The sequence below is a fragment of the Silene latifolia genome, chromosome Y, assembly GCF_048544455.1.
Source record: "Silene latifolia isolate original U9 population chromosome Y, ASM4854445v1, whole genome shotgun sequence".
Taxonomy (NCBI): Eukaryota; Viridiplantae; Streptophyta; class Magnoliopsida; order Caryophyllales; family Caryophyllaceae; genus Silene; species Silene latifolia.
In genome coordinates this window covers 107,081,994-107,097,984 of record NC_133538.1, presented here as the reverse complement: position 1 = coordinate 107,097,984, position 15,991 = coordinate 107,081,994, and the positions used below count along the sequence as shown (strand labels likewise).

At 41.8% G+C, this 15,991-nt stretch overlaps 1 long non-coding RNA gene across 4 annotated transcripts in view; it reads left to right on the top strand.

Moving 5' to 3' along the window:
• The window catches only part of LOC141633072 (uncharacterized), a 34,719-nt gene that overhangs the window by 4,433 nt on the left and 14,295 nt on the right, over positions 1 to 15,991 (top strand). For all 4 annotated transcript variants that reach the window (XR_012537883.1, XR_012537880.1, XR_012537882.1 and 1 more), the window contains exon 3: positions 7,682 to 7,758. This is a non-coding gene — a long non-coding RNA (uncharacterized LOC141633072). The remainder of the gene's footprint in view (positions 1 to 7,681; positions 7,759 to 15,991) is intronic.

Genomic DNA, 15,991 nt, shown 5'->3' with positions numbered 1-15,991 from the left:
AACAGATAACAATAGTCACACAACAAACATGTCTTAACAATGAACAAGAACCGAGTAGGGAAACCCTACCTTAGCAATCAACAAGAGAATGAACTCGAACAATCGAAAAGGCTCCTCTAAGAAGTCTTCTCCTATACAATAATCACATAACACAATTACACATTGCACAACCCCCATATTCCCAATTCCATAAATGTACACAAGAACCCCAACGAATACGAATAACATAGAAATAGAACTTACCAACAAAAGAGAATGAGGAATTATACGCAAGAACTTCAAGATTACACACACAACAACGCTATGGAATGATTAGGAAGTGATTAGGGAGAGATTAGGGTTAACGTAGAAATGATGAAGTTTGAAATGATGTTTAGAAACGACGCGGATATAAAAATAATCTTAAACACTCCCTAATCAAACCGTCAAAATAACACTCGCTGCATCGGATACTCGGTCGAGTAAAGTTATATACCGGCCGAGTATCCTCTACTCGGTCGAGTATTCACTATACTCGCCGAGTATTCCTCGCAGTAACCAAAACAACCACGACAACAAAGACTACTCGGCCGAGTAGGCTCTACTCGGTCGAGTAGTCACCAAAGAAAATCCGTAGTATTACAAAAGTATTCCCCCTTAAAAAGAACTTCGTCCCGAAGTTCACACTCCACTCTAAAACAAGGCACAACACAACGCAACAAGACTATACTAACCACATGTAACAACGCCAAAGAACTACACAAGTCACCACAAAATTCACTACCCCGACTCAAAACAAAACAACAAAACAAGACAAAACACGACCGCGACCATCTCCTACCCCCCCTAAAAAGACAACGGTTACGTCCCCGTAACCAAACATACCTGATCAAAAAGGGTAGGAAAACGTACTCGCATAGCTTCCTCAGGTTCCCATGTGGCTTCCTCCACATTATGATTAGACTAAAGGACCTTGAGTAAAACCGTCTCACCATTCCGGGTCTTACGAACCTTCGATCAAGAATCTCCTTAGGAATCTCGGCGTAGGACAAGGATTCATCAAGCTCGATGTTCTCCATCTCAAGGATATGCGACGGATCGCTCACATACTTGCGAAGTTGAGATACATGAAAAACATTATGTACCCTATCCAAAGCTGGTGGCAACGCTAACCTGTAAGCTACCTCGCCTACACGGTCCAAAATCTCATAAGGACCTATAAACTTTTGGCTTAGCTTACCTTTCTTCCCAAACCTCATAACACCTCGCATAGGTGACACTTTCAAAAGGACCTTTTCACCTACCGCAAACTCATTGTCCCTGCGGTGTAAATCGGCATAGCTCTTCTGACGATCTTGAGCTGCTCTCATCTTTTGCCGAATTAACTGGACTTGCTCAACCATATCTTGTACCGAGTTGTGGCCCTAAAACCACTGTCTCGTAACTATCATCCCAACAAATCGGACTTCGGCACTTCCGGCCATACAAAGCTTCAAAAGGTGCCATCCCGATGCTCGTATGATAATTGTTATTGTATGAAAACTCGATCAGATCAAGCCTGTCTTCCCAATCGCCCCTAAACTCCATAACACATGCCCTCAACATGTCCTCTAAGGTCTTGATGGTCCGTTTGTCTCCGACCATCGGTTCGGATGAAAGGTCAGACTCATCTTCAAAGTTGTACCCATCAACTCTTGCAGCTTCTTGCCAAAACTTGGATATGAACCTCGCATCACGATCAGAAACGATATCTTTAGGTATACCATGTAACCGAACCACATGCCTCCTGTAACCCAATGCCAGCTGCATCTTAGACCAAGTATCTTTCATGGGAACGAAATGGGCTGACTTGGTTAACCGATCAACAATCACCCAAATCATGTTGTTACCTTGCTGTGACCTAGGCAACCCCACAATGAAGTCCATGGATATCGACTCCCACTTCCACTCGGGTACTTCCAAAGACCGTATCTTACCTTGTGGTCTCCTTTGTTCACCCTTGACCCTTTAACAGGTCAAACATCTGGCTACAAACTCAGCTACATCTCTCTTCATGTTGGCCACCAAAAAGTCTTCTTAAGGTCTTTGTAAAGCTTGTCACCACCCGGGTGAACTAAATAAGGAGTGCAATGAGCCTCCGTCAAGATCACTCTCCGCAACTCGCATCCTCAGAACACACCATCTCCCATCAAAACGAACACTCCCATCCGTATGGGTAGAAAACCCGGAAATCGTTCCACTCTCTACCTCGACTTCCACCGAATCTTAGAGCTCTTGCTTACTTTTGATGTTCTCATACAACTCGCTCGATCGATCACAAATCCCCGATGGTATCTCTCTTTCGTATCATAAAGATCCCCATCCTAGACATCTCATCCCTCAATTTCAAAGAAAGACATGGTCGTACATAGCGAATGAACGCTCTTCCTACTCAAAGCATCTGCAACAACATTAGCCTTACCCTCGTGATAGATGATCTCCATATCGTAATCTCTGATTAGCTCCATCCACCGTCTCTGTCGCATGTTAAGCTCCTTCTGAGTGTAGATATATTTTAGACTCTTATGATCAGAGAACACCTTAAAAGTTGCTCCATAAAAGTAGTGCCTCCAAATCTTAAGAGCGAAAACAACCGCACCGGCTCCGGTCATGAGTAGGGTAGTTCTCCTCATATTGCTTCAGCTGCCTCGAAGCATAAGCTATGACTTTCCCTTCCTGCATCATAACACAACCCGGACCATTCTTTGAAGCATCGGTATATACCTCAAAGTTCTCACATCCCTCTAGCAAGGCTAGGATAGGGGCTGTGGTCAAGCGTTCCTTTAAGGTCTGAAACGCCGTCTCACAACTCTCATCCCAAACAAATCTGACTTCCTTCCTCATCAAAGATGTCATAGGCCGCGCTATGGTAGAGAAATCTTTCACGAATCTCCTGTAGTAGCCAGCAAGGCCAAAGAAACTCCGAATCTCAGCAACGTTCTTCTGCGATTCCCACTTAGTTACGGCCTCAATCTTACTAGGATCCACAGAGACCCCCTTCTTAGATATCACATGGCCTAGAAAAGCCACCTCCTCTAACCAGAACTCGCACTTAGATAGCTTGGTATATAGTTGATTCTCTCTCAAAGTCTGCAAGACTATCCTCAAGTGCTCCTCATGTTCTTCCTTAGTCTTAGAATAGACTAAGATATCGTCGATGAAAACAACCACAAACCTATCCAAGAACGGTGTAAAGATCCGATTCATTAAATCCATAAAAGTCCTGGGTGTGCATTGGTCAACCCAAAAGGCATCACCACGTACTCGTAATGACCATATCGAGATCGGAACATTGTCTTAGGAATATCCTCATCTACTATCCTCAATCGGTGATATCCCGACCTCAAATCAATCTTGGAAAACACACCGCTCCACTTAGCTGATCAAACAGGTCATCAATCCTAGGCAACGAATACTTGTTCTTCATTGTGACACGATTGAGCTCTCTGTAATCAATGCACAGTCTCATACCCCCATCTTTCTTCTTTACAAAAAGAACTGGGGCTCCCTACGGTGACACACTAGGCCTGATATAACCCTTGCCTAGCAACTCATGTATCTGCCTTTTCAACTCTGCCAACTCTTTAGGTGCCATACGGTAAGGTGCTTTAGATATAGGACTGTTCCGGTTTAAGCTCCGTCTTTGAAATCAACATCCCTCTTGGGAGGCAAACTAGTATCTCCTCGGGAAAAACGTCTTCGAACTCTCGCACCACGATATCTCGAAAAGTCGTCGGCGGCTCTACTCGGTGGTCTCTCACATGACAGAGAATCAAGGGACACTTCTTCCTCAAACATGACTTTAAAGTCATCACAACTATGAACCTACACTTAGGCTTTACCACAAACCCTCTATAAGACACCCTAACACCCTTGGGACCCTTTAAGGACACTCTCTTTTGCCGACAATCTATCCTGGCATCATACTTACCCAGCCAATCCATCCCGACAATCACCTCGAACCCATCCATAGGAAACTCTAACAGGTCTACTGGTAAATCTATCCCTCCAACTACCATAGATACTCCCTTATACAACATGAGACACGACACGACTCTCCAGAAGGTATGAACACGTCATCTTTAACAACCTCAAACTTTCCCAAACCCATAGACACAAAGATGACTCTTAGACACAAAAGAGTGTGTAGCCCCCGAATCAAACAAAACAAAGGACGGTACGTTATGAACAAGAAAGGTACCAGTAACTACATGAGCATCATCCTGTGCTTCTTGTTTGTCCATCATGAAAAGCTTCCTTTGTTTTTCCGTCCTCCACCCCGAATCAAGCATTAGAGGTACTTGGCTTGGCCGCCGAATCTGGGTGGTCTTTGTTGTTCTCGCGCGATATGATCCAATACCCTGCGGTTGTAACCGCTGCGTTTGCCTCTGTCCACCTCTGTTGCCCCATGAACCTCCCGGTCGGTTACTAGCAAAACTCGAGTTGGCCCCGAGAAAAATTCTCTTGCCGAGCTCTTGAACCAAAGATCTGTAGGGCTTGTAGCTCGTGCATTCCCGTTTTTGTGGCCTATCCCATCACGTTGAAGCATGTAAGGTTGGAGTTGTCACTCACACTCCGACCTCCATTCTTTCCCCAGCACGAGATCCTCCCGAGAAACCAGTTCCCAGAAAAAGCCTTGGCATGGTTGAAGTTCCTATTCTTGTTGGCCGATCGATCGTTGCTTCCACCGTCACCTTCCTCTTTTCCGCAGCCTAGTCCTCTCATCGATCTCTCTTGAGAGATCTACCATTCTCTCGGCTTGACCCGCTCTCGGATACACTTCCTCGAGGTCGCAGCAACCCTACTGGCATACGACTCACGATCTTAGCAGATAAACCCCTCTCAAAACGGAGAGCCAAACCTCTCTGTCCTAGCTACATGTCCTCAACGTAACGAGATAGCTCCAGGAACCGATGATAGTAGTCCGTGACTGTCTCCTCCGTCATGGTAAAGGAATCAAAGTCGGATCTCATCTTGTGTCGGATATGCGCCGGTACAAACTACTCCCTCATAGAACTCTTCAACCCAGACCAAGGAATAGCTCCTTCAGCCTGGTAAAAAGCTCTAGCATCTTCCTTGACGTTTTGCCACCAAATCAGACTTCACCTCTTAGGTAGTACACTACCCGCTTTCGACGATCATGTCTTCGGGGCACTTAACCATTTCTATGAGAGCTTCGATCTCACGGTGCCACTTCTCAAGTAGCTTTGGTTCACCTATCCCATCATATGTGGGAGGGTTGAAGCGAGAAATGATGATGCTGAGCTGAGTAGCATCCATCGACTTCTCATTCCCCTTTCCCACATTTTTGAGAGCTTCAAAGAGAGCCTCTTGTTGCTCAATCATGCGAGCAACCTCATCAAGAGTCATCTCCGAAGCTTGGATCTCGCGGCGGAGTTCTTTTTTGGGCGGCATTTTGAGCCGACAAGAAATAAGGAAACGTAAGCACAAAGCCTACGGCTCAAAACGTAACAAGCTTCCGCCAAAGGAACACTACGAGTATACAACCATACTCTGGGCCGAGTAAAGACTACTCGGCCGAGTATCCTAGATGCTCGGTCGAGTATTCGACTCGAAAGCATAAACGTCAAAAACTCGAAACAACACTCGGCCGAGTAAAACAACACTCGGCCGAGTAGCCACTACTCGGTCGAGTATACGACTTACTACTGGCCGAGTTATCATATACAAGAGCTACTCGCTACTCATCGCCAAACAACACTCGGTCGAGTTCTTGGTTACTCGGCCGAGTGCTCCTACTCTGGCCGAGTACCGCCCGCTTCGGCCGAGTAACACTATGACGGGTATACAAAGATAAAGTTCTCTATCATGGTCACTATTCCCGAAAGACAAACACATAACATCAAGAACTTAAATGCCACGTTATAATCATACCAACATACAATTCATGCATAATCTAAATCCAACATAGCAAACATTCACAAACCCGTCACCTACACCATTTCTCCAATCACCGCACTTACAAATTTCAACACATACCCTTTCAACTATCAACTATTACCAACATGCATCTTCACATACATGTACATACAAAACCCAACTCTCATCACACTTCCCCCATGTTACCGGCTCGAGTTAATGAGGGCCAATTTGCGACTCCGGGACGTCTCCCGAGTCTTTGCGGTAGCTCCAAACAACTCTCCCGGGTTCATTTTATTTAGACTCCCTAAGTTCATTAAATTCATTTGTTTAGGTGCCGGAATCTTCGGCTCTGATACCACTTTGTAACACCCCCTCATACCAAGGTGCCTTACCAGGACCACCCTACCATGAAAGTGTGTTACCATCTCGGTTGCCCGAGGTTAGTACATATCAAGAGCGTCTGAATCGAGCAAATTTATTAAAAATCTTGTAAAGTATAAAGTTTACATCAACCAAATCCAAAAACTGATTCAACTAAATACAACTCCAATGTCTAACAATAAAAGAAATCAACTAAGACTCAGACGGTGATACTATGACTGGTGATGACAATACTCCCATGACTGTCCCCAAGCTCATCACTAGCAATACCTGTCAAGCCTGCTCACCATCCCCGAATGGATTACCGCAGATTCCACAAACAACGGGGTCAGTATTACTCAATCAATATCAGACAAACAAACGAAGTAATCAACTGATCATCGCCCAATCCCAATCTTTCGTTCTCACATCAGAATCGACTACACACCGAAGTGTGTAGCCCCGCCAGATTACCCATCGCAAAGGTAATCCTTGCGAGTCGATGGGTGACGCGGTGATCCCACCTAGTCCGGCTCCTCAACGAGCGACAAACAATCCCTCGTCCCTTAATGTGCACATCCCCTCCGTGGCGGGTTCCACGGAGGGCGAACTAGGTGTGAAGCCACTCCCGCAAGTGACTCCACCACAATCACAATCACACGACATCACAGTCGTCACAACACCCTCACACCAACATCGTCACAACAATCTCCATACTCCGATGATCAGCAGGATAACAATAGTCACACAACAAACATGTCTTAACAATGAACGAAGGCGAGTAGGAAACCCTACCTTAGCAATCAACGAGAGAATGAACTCGAACAATCAGAAAGGCTCCTCTACGAAGTCTTCTCCTATACAATAATCACATAACACAATTACACATTGCACAACCTCCATATTCCCAATTCCGTAAATGTACACAGTAACCCCAACGAATACGAATAACATAGAAATAGAACTTACCAACAGTAGAATGAGGAATTATACGCAAGAACTCCGAATATTACACACACAACAACGCTATGGAATGATTAGGAAGTGATTAGGGAGACATTACTGTTAACGTAAAAATGATGAAGTTTGAAATGATGTTTAGAAACTGACGCGGGAAATAAAAATAATCTTAAACACTCCCTAATCAAACCGTCAAAATAACACTCGCCAGACCGGATACTCGGTCGAGTAAAGTTATACTCGGCCGAGTATCCTCTACCCGGTCGAGTATTCACTATACTCGGCCGAGTATTCCTCGGGAGAAGCAAAACAACCCACGACAACAGCACTACTCGGCCGAGTAGGCTCTACTCGGTCGAGTAGTCACCAAAGAAAATCCGTAGTTTTACAAGTTTATACCGGTTTATATACGTATTAGATTGGTATATTTATACGTATTTGTATTATTATCGTATTTTAGGAAATGGGTTTCGTGAGACGGTTTTACGAGACGGGCCTAGCTTGTGTGACGGTTTGCTTATGCGGATTTGCTGTGAGGTAGGTTTATTCTACTCAGTTTTATTGTTGCATTTATTTATAAAATGAGTTTTATCATTCATTTGCATTGAATGAGTCGGTAATTGGCATGTTATGTGGTATATCGTATTTGTTGTCTTGTCTTATATGTCGGAGGACATGATGGTTTGTTTGGTTAATTGTTTTGGAGACGTAGGACGGTTGGGAGACCGTCTTGCGCTTAAATCGCCTCTTGGAGCTTCCCACTCCAAGGGGAATGTGCACATTAATGGCTTGAGTATGGTAAGATTCGTGTGGTTGAGACACGACGTCTGGCATGGGATCCGGTTGGCTTCCGGACCCGGTACATCTCGGCGTGTCCCGGTATCTGTTTGTGGTTATCGGTATGTCCGGGCGTGTCCCGGTACCAGTATGGTGATCGGTATGTCTGGGCGTGTCCCGGTAACAGTGTGGTGATCGGTACGTGTGGGCGTGTCCCGGTACCAGTGTGGTTGTCGGTATGTCTAGGTGTTTCCCGGTACCGTCGCGGTGGTTGTTGATGGTGGTTCATTCATATCATAGTCATGTTGCATGTTCACATTCGAGTCGTGTCATACTTTATTTATTTCATGAAACTGACGTTTGTTTGTCTGTGCATTGTCACCTATCTCTTTTGGGGTGGCCTGTGTCTATCCATATGATATCCTTTGGTCATATGGGGAGCAGGTTATGTTCAGGTTGTTTGGATAGTACGCGGTAGACGGGACGAGCTTGATGATATCAGGAGACGAGTCTAGTTGGCTAGAAGAGTTTAGATGTCATGAGTTGTATTTTATTTATTTAATTTTTTACGTTTACGTAATTCACTAAACATTACATTAATAAAATGTTCTTCGATTGGAGTTTTGAAACCCTACCTCGGGAAACCGAGATGGAAACGCTCCAATTATCTTGGCCGGATAGTTGGGGTGTTACAAAGTGGTATCAGAGCGACGATTTTAGAACCTAAAACCAATGAACCAAAAATGAATCTAGGAGAGTCTAAGTAAAATGAACCCGACATGAGTACTATAGGAGATCGGTTTTGGATGAGTAGGCGCCCTCATGCCAAAGCTATTGCCTATCGTCTCAGTTGGTCACTACGTGGGTGGTTACGAGTCGGGAAACGTAACATAAAATGTTGCATGATTATATACGTGGTATGAATTTTGTTTAGCCTCTTACATGACTTACTTAATCAAATGAAATGTTGTGTGATTACATGTAGTTTTGATCATGGTTAAGTACCTTGCATGATATCTTGATCCATTTGATGCATAATAATATGTAAAATGTAGTTCTATTGTTAGAGTATACATGGTGATGATTGTTGGTAGAATAGTTGTGATTATGAGAGTAATATACCATAGATAGTGAGTGTGAGGCCAAACCCTATAGAGTAGATTAGTACTCGAGCGTGTTGACCAGTCACTCGACCGAGTGGGTGAGTCACTCGACCGAGTGGACAGTTCACTCGACCGAGTGGACCTGTCACTCGACCGAGTGGGCAAATTTAAGAAATTGGAAAACTTCTGAAAAGTTTCAACTCGATTGAGTAACCTGTCACTAGACCGAGTGGAGTTGCACTCAACCGAGTGCCCTAAGTACTCGGCCGAGTGGGCCTGTTTAGCTAAGAAATTCGTGTAAAATTTGTTTTTTCTACCATATCTTCTCATTTCTATCTCGAAACTCGTAACTTCGGCATCGATTTTTCTTAAAGTAATTCAAAATTTTCATATTATGATTTAATGTTTGAATTACACTTTCTTAGTCTACTTTCCCTTATCTGTTTTCTCAAATTTCGACCATGTAGTTGAGTTCATCTTTTTCATTTTGCAATTTGAAACGGTTTTATATATACACATGTTTATTCGAGTTTTATCAAATAATTGCATGACCTTGTTCAAATTCATAGTAAGGATGGATTTTCTATATCGTTAGAGTGGTCAAAAATCAGATTTTTACGATAAATATTTTTCCCACCATGGTTGAGCTTAGAAACTTGTGCTTTTGAGTCGATAACTAAATTTTATAGACTTGTCGTTGGGTCATATTGAACAAGAAAAGCTTAACACTTGTTGTTAATGTCGGATTTTTACCTTGTATGCAAAAAATTCAATTTTAAAAGTTTTGACTTACCTTTCATTTTCATGAGTGAACATTGTTTTAATCGTCTTATAAAGACTACCGTTATCCCTAATAGTGTAGTATATTGTCTTAAAAATGAAGATTTCGTTGCATATTTTGCCTAAAGTTTTGAATCAAGTGAGGAATATGAACAATTTTGATTTTAACCCAAATATGGTTTAATAGTATTATGAAGCTATAATATTATTTTGGAATTTTGTAATAAAAAGGTGCGAATTAAAATTTTTCCGTCTTAAAGGTTGACAAATCTCCCGAAAATGTAGTGAAAAATATAAATAAGCTTTGATTTTTCGCTCGTGACGTACTTCGTTTATTCTTTATTATTCTAATCTTCGATTAGAACGTTTTGTGAAATCGTATATAAGAAATTTTCTGTCTTAATATTTTCTTTTGAAAGTGAACAACTACCCGGATTTTTGACTTTTCAAAGTTATTTTTTATACCAATTGAATAGTAATACTTTGAATTTTGCCTATAGAGACACATACCATCCTATGACGTGTTATTTCGTATTAAAGTTTTCAAGAAATTTGAAACAAATGACCTTTATGTTAAAGTTTTAGTATAGCATTTCGCGTTTGAGTCAAGTTTGAGTAAAAATTACATTAGAGTTGAGTTTTGAAGTTTATCGTTTTTCAAAGTTTATCATATTTCAAGTGTGCTATCAGGGCAATTTTAAGGTGTCGGTCATAGATTTCATATCCCCTCCATGTTATTTGATTTCCTATATTTTCCATATCCGTTTTGGCTTGTTTTAATTCCCATCATCCTTATCCGTTGAGTTAACCCGGAATATCCGGGCATAGAGTTTTGTGTGAGCCCGAAAGAGTGTTTTCTCACCCTAGCCTTAGGCATATGTTTCCGACAAGACGAGTGATTTTGGACATAGTCATCAAGTTTAAGAATTTGGGAACACTAGGACAGTGATTGGCCCAGGTAATGTTTTGAATTGAATATGGCAAATTAAATAGGATATTTAGCGGTTGTGTGGACTTATAGGTAGTGAAAGCCAATTGAGAACATGTGAGAGTGACCTTGTGAGCACGACTCAAGTATTTTAGCCGACATATGGCTGAATTTGGATTGGTAGAATTATAAGGGAATAGTTGAGGAACTAAGGGTAAGAGAGAGAGAGAGATAGAGAGCGATGACATGAGTTGGTAAAAGTTGTAGAGAACGTGAAATATGCCTTGAGGGATGGTGTAAATTTGGGATAAATGGTGAAAGTATTTAGAGATCTGGAATATGAGGGGTGACCGTGTGAGGTGACCTAATCATGGATGAGTTGAGTTCTAATAACGAAATATACGGAATTGTGGATTTGGTATCACCAAGTTAGGGTTTTGGTCATGAGAGTAAGAGGGGGGCATTTGATGCTTAAAGATTCAGTGTTATGGTTGATAAGCTTGATTATTTGTGATACATAATGTAACCATTAACCTAAGTGCATAGGCATGAGATGTGAAAGTGGTTGTGGCGGATTCCGACCCTGATAGTGGTAGTGTGTAGATTTTGTTTGTAGAATTGTTTCCCAAACGTTATTGTAAAACGCCCACGGTGTACATCGTGATTTTGTTGTAGTGCTTAAGTGATTGATGATGTTGTTACTGTTTCTTGAGAGTGACGAGTGATTAGACCGTGTCCGTGAGATGGTGTACCGAGGTGTCTAGAGTGTCGCACGAGGGTGCAACTGTTGATGATGAAATTCTATGGTTGTGTTAGTAGTATGCCTTGGATGTTTTAGTTAAGTGGTGTAGTAATGATGGCCATAAGGCCAATAGTTGTGTTTGATTCGGCTATTTAATGGTATATGAGTCGCCATCGGGATTTATTAGCATTTGTTTTATGAAATGGGAAGTTTGGAACAGAGTTGAGAATGAAAACATTCTGCCCCAGGTGACACTCAACCGAGTGTACCATGCACTCGACCGAGTGGACTGCTTTGAGCCTTGTGTTGCGGATATTTGACCAAATATTGAGCATGTACCCTTATTTTGCGGTTTATATTAGTTGACTTGGGTTAGATGACCATGATTGACCTTACATGGGTAATATGTGTGAATTGTTTACGTTCTACTACGTGCTGTGACGTTTTGTAAAGTAAATGGAAATTGTTAATTCGGCATGGGTGGATTTATGACGTTAATGGCGTGATAACCTTGTTTGATGTATGTTAATCGACGTAAATTCATTTCATTGCATAAAAGTAAGATGAAAAATGCAAGTTGTGTGTTGCATAGTGATCGTTTGCATGATTGTGATTGTGGTCTTCCGTATGAGCGGAAGTGTTGGTAATAGATGGGAATGGATGTTGAAAACACATGTGTGATCATGTGGTTGATTTGACGCGGTATGCGTGGCATGGTTTCCGGAAAATGGGAATGTTGAGCATGGTTGAGTCACATATCGAGTAATGTTGCATTATGTGGTTGTTTCTTAGAATCCGCATGTTTATGATTGATTGGCATACATGTACATGTATGAGATTAGATGTGATTTATATGCGTATAGTAATGACCGAGTTATACCCCGAGACTTATGCGTAGACTTAGAACCAATGGAGTTGGATGTTTTTATAGGATTAGGGTTTTGAACCGTGGGCTGGACCTGGTACCTTGGCGTTTAGGAGGCTCGTAGAGTAGGGTCATACCAATTGCATTGGGACCATATCTGATTTATTATGGATTTGCAATAAGTTGGAGAGAGTGTGGAACCTGGAACATGGTCGTTTATGGAATTTAGTAATGAGTGTATGAGACCGTATTTTGAGGTTGATAGTTGAACTTCGGGACAAAGTTCTCTTTTAGGGGGAGTGAATGTAACAATTCGGAAGTTTAGGAAAACGGAAGTACGGAATGTGAGAAAACAGTGAGAGTCGTGAAGAAGTAATGAGAGTTGAACACCGAACTTTGGGAAGAGAGTACATATGAGATTTGAGGAAATTGTCGGAAAAGGAAGAGTGAGGTGAAACTTCGGGGACGAAGTTATTTTGAGGGAGAAGATTGTAATACTCTGTATTTAATAATTATATAATAATAATAATAATAATAATAATATTTTATTGTAATTATACGAGTTATGTTAAGACGGAATGATTATAATAATAATAATATATTATACATGTATTATACTCCCACCACATACATATATACTCCCTTATCCTCACCCACCCAACCTTATCCTATTGCAATCCACCATCAATTAGAGAGATGAGAGAAAAAGAGAAAAAGAGAAGAAAAGGAGATCGCCCTTTTGTCCCTCCGCCTTGAGATCGTAAGGTAAACCGTCTTATACTAGCCTTTATATTATTATTTGTATACCATTGACTCGTCCCGACCTTGACCCACATCTAACCCATCTTTGACCGCTGTTGATCGCCCTTTTAGGGGTTTGACCGAGTTTAAAAAGGGGTTTTTAGGGTTGTTGTCATGCGGGTTAGGGCTTCGATTTTGGGGCTGTTGCGAGTTGGTTTGGGTCTAGTTTTGGGCGGATCTGGATTGAAGAAAGAGAGGGGAGTAGAGTGGTGGTGGTTATGGGTGGCCGTGAGGGTGGCTGTAGGTGGCGGGAAAGGGGAGATAAAGAGGGATGTCGAGTGTTGTAATTGTTGTTGTTGTATGCGGTTGTGTCACGGTTGTTGCTGCTGTGATTATTGTGTGGTTGTGGCTGGGTGGCCACTGGAGTCAGCAGGAGGGCGAGCCGGTGGTGGCTGGCGGCTAGGTGTTGGTGGTGGTTGGTGCGGTGTGTGTGTGTGTGTAGTTGTTGCGGGTGGGGGTGTGTTGGTGTCGGGTATGGTGGTTGGTGAGGCCGTGGGTGGCTGCTGCTGGCTGTGGCCACCACGGCTAGTGGTGGTGGTCCAAGGTGGCAGCGGTGGCCGTGGTAGTGTTTTGGGTTTGACTCGGGATTTTTATAGTATAAGATGGGTTTTATTTATTTAATTAGTTTATACCTATTTATATACGTATTAGATTGGTATATTTATATGTATTTGTATTGCTATCGTATTTTAGGAAATGGGTTTTGTGAGACGGTTTTACGAGACGGGCCTAGCTTGTGTGACGGTTTGCTTATACGAATTTGTTGTGAGGTAGGTTTATCCTACGCAATTTCATTGTTGCATTATTTATAAAATGAGTCTTTTATCATTCATTTGCATTGAGTGAGTCGGTAATTGACATGTTATGTGGTATATCGTATTTGTTGTGTTGTCTTGTATGTCGGAAGACATGATGGTTTGTTTGGTTACTTGTTTTGGAAACGTAAGACGGTTGGGAGACCATCTTGTGCTTAAGTCGCCTCTTGGAGCTTCCCACTCCAAGGGGGATGTGCACATTAATGCCTTAAGTTACGGAGGGACTCGTGTGGTTGAGACACGACGTCTTGCAGGGGATCCGGTTGGCTTCCGGACCCGGTACGTCTGGGCGTGTCCCAGTACCAGTGTGGTGATCGGTATGTCTGGGCGTGTCCCGATACCATTGTGGTGATCGGTATGTCTGGGCGTGTCCTAGTACCAGTGTGGTTGTCGGTATGTCTAGGCATGTCCCGGTACCGTGGTGGTGGTTGTTGATGGTGGTTCATTCATATCACTGTCATGTTGTAAGTTCACACTTGAGTCATGTCACACTTTATTTACTTAATGAAACTGACGTTTGTGTGTCTGTGCATTGTCACCTATCTCTTTTGGGGTGGCCTGTGTCGATCCGTATGATATCCTTTGGTCATATGGAGAGCAGGTTATGTTCAGGTTGTTTGGATAGTACGCGGGAGACGGGACGAGCTTGATGATATCACGAGACGAGTTTAGTTGGCTAGAAGAGTATAGATGTCACGAGTTGTATTTTATTTATTCAATTTTTTTACGTTTATATAATTCACTAAACATTACATTAATAAAATGTTCTTTGATTGGAGTTTTGAAACCCTACCTCGGGAAACCGAGATGGTAACGCTCCAATTATCTTGGCCGGATAGTTGGGGTGTTACACGTGGCAACTTTTAAAGTAACTATGTTTTTCTCGCAATGTATAGTATGTTTCCTAACACTTTATTCTTTCCGTAATGTTAATTAAAACTTAATGTACTTATTAACTGAGATTTAGATGGAGTATTACATTAGGCATTGGTGAATATTAGTATACATGATTCTTGAACATGTAATTCATGATTCTTCATAAAAACAGCCACATTCTCTGCGACATGATCTGAACTAGTGACTTGAAAGAATATAAAAGTCTAAAACTGAAAAGATAAGAACTTTGAAAAAAATACCTATAAATGGAATGGAATATTAAATAGAAATAAGCATAAGAGTTGAGTTCAATTTTGAGTTTGCGAAAGTAATGACTGTCGCGTTGTGTTATTTCAGTGTTGAGTTTGCGAAATTATGGATCGTAGTATCTTCTGGTGGGTTGTTTCTTACTTCTATGTTGAGTTTGTGAAAGTAGTGACTGTCACGCTGATCCTTGTTTCATAATTATTCTCAGTTCTCTGCAAAATGAAATACATTTTTCCAAGTTCCAATTATACATTCTTTGGTTCTTCCTTTTTGTTTTGGTTATGTACTTATGTATGGTTAATGTTTGACTGTTTGTTGTTGTTTCATGCTGTATTAATGCTGGTTATGTGTTTAAGATGTGAGTACCTTTGGGAATTAATACATGCTCAAAGGTTGATTTTGACTTTTGAGCATCAAGTAAATTGGTGCAGACTTGTAATTGTCTTATTGATATTTATTTTATAGTGTTCTTAGAACTCCTTATAGCTCCAAACTTTCATTCCATGTATGAAGTGTTGTTTAGTACACTGTCTCAGGGAATCTTGTGATGTCCAGTCAAATAAGTAGAAATCCTCTAGTGCATGAATCTCAATGTGACATTGCCTTCCGACACTTTATTCGTTTGATGGGGCGTTCTAGTCATCGCAGTTGACGTCATTTTTGCTTATGAGTCGGGTGAGTGGGGTCATTTCTGGGTTGTTCTGAGTTATATTTATGAAGGCTTATGTTTACTAGAACATAATTTTCTCGCATGTGCTATTATTTTGTGCAAAAACACAAGTATATAGCTATTATTTGTGCAAAAATTATGTTCTT